The sequence below is a fragment of the Pongo abelii genome, chromosome 1 (genome assembly GCF_028885655.2).
Source record: "Pongo abelii isolate AG06213 chromosome 1, NHGRI_mPonAbe1-v2.0_pri, whole genome shotgun sequence".
In the NCBI taxonomy this organism is placed as follows: Eukaryota; Metazoa; Chordata; class Mammalia; order Primates; family Hominidae; genus Pongo; species Pongo abelii.
Genome location: NC_071985.2, coordinates 30879474 through 30881036, shown reverse-complemented (window position 1 = coordinate 30881036; position 1563 = coordinate 30879474). Strand labels below are relative to the sequence as shown.

The window sequence follows — 1563 nt, the reverse complement described above, 5'->3', positions numbered from 1 at the left end:
GTTAAAATAAACAGCAAGAATACATGGTTAACTACCTTTTCTGTACTTTATAGCACAAAATTCTGAGGTTTCAATATTTAAGCAGCTTTATAATAAATATAAATATTTACATATTTTGGTAAATAAATATTTACATACCTATTTTCTTATTGTTTTCCTGCATATTTTGGAATGATATCTTGAGATTCGTGCTTTATACCAAAGCCTCACTTGATTAGGGAATATTGAGTATAAACCATTGACAAAACAACATTCTCTTACTTGAGTTTTACTAATTGGTGTGTGTGGGGTGTGTGTGTGTGCGTGCGTGTGTGTATGCATATGTGGATGTGTATATGTATATTAAAGATATAGGTATGAATTTGTCAATAGAACTAGATTTTCTATAAATTAGACAAAAAGTTTTATTTATTTACTCATTTAATTTTATTTTTAAAATAAGAACCACTCAGGCAGGGTGCGATGGCTTACACCTGTAATCCCAGCACTTTGGGAGGCTGAGGCAAGTGGATCACGTGGTCAGGAGATCGAGACCATCCTGGCTAACACGGTGAAATGCCATCTCTACTAAAACTACAAAAAATTAGCCAGGCGTGGTGGCGGGCACCTGTAGTCCCATCTGCTCAGGAGGCTGAGGCAGGAGAATGGCGTGAACCTGGGAGATGGAGCTTGCAGTGAGCCGAGATTACGCCACTGCACTCCAGCCTGGGCAACAGAACGAGACTCCATCTCAAAAAAAAAAAAAAAAAATATGAGAACCACTCAGACTGTGTCCTCTCTCTCTTTCTCTCTCAGAGTAAGAGAAGAATGATCATCAGTGGCAATGGCAGTTTCAGTGAGGTAGCACCAAGAGCCAGCCTCACACTCAGGAGAGAATGCTACACCCTCTTTTCATGGTTTCTGGTGCTCTACAGGTTCAGAGAAACTCTAGAAGTTTATCTGAAATAATCCCTGAAAGTATAGTCTTAGCATAGTTTTATTGATTCCACAAAGACAGATAACTTATATTTGATCTGGTTGATAATTAAGATGTAACTAAAATGTAGGTAGGTCCTAGGTATATCAGATGGCTCTTTTAAGATTAATTTAAATATATATCATTTAAATGCTATTTTAATGTGATTAAAAATAAACTAGCTACTGGGCTGGACACAGTGGCTCACACCTGTAATCCCAGCACTTTGGGAGGCCGAGGCGGGCAGATCACAAGGTCAGGAGTTTGAGACCAGCCTAACCAACATGATGAAACCCCATCTCTACTAAAAATACAAGAATTAACCAGGTATGGTGTTGGGCACCTGTAATCCGAGCTACTTGGGAGGCTGAGGTAGGAGAATTGTTTGAACCCAGGAGGCGGAGGTTGCAGTGAGCTAAGATCGTGCCACTGCTCTCCAGCCTGTATGACAGAGCAAGACTCCGTCTTGAAAAAAATAAAAAGAAAATAAACTAGCTACTATGTGTACCAATGAAAAATTACATTTTAACTGGTATTTCTTTATTAATATAAATCACACCACTTCACATTTAAGTTTTTAAAAATAAGAAACAATCTTACCAAATTTG

The 1563-nt window shown here is 38.2% G+C and overlaps 1 non-coding gene across 1 annotated transcript; it reads right to left on the bottom strand.

Moving 5' to 3' along the window:
• Positions 1–757: 757 nt before the first annotated feature.
• Positions 758–967, bottom strand: LOC112130863 (small nucleolar RNA U3). The gene has a single exon (XR_002913048.1). It is a non-coding gene; the product is annotated as a small nucleolar RNA U3 (small nucleolar RNA).
• Between the last annotated feature and the right edge of the window lie 596 nt (positions 968–1563).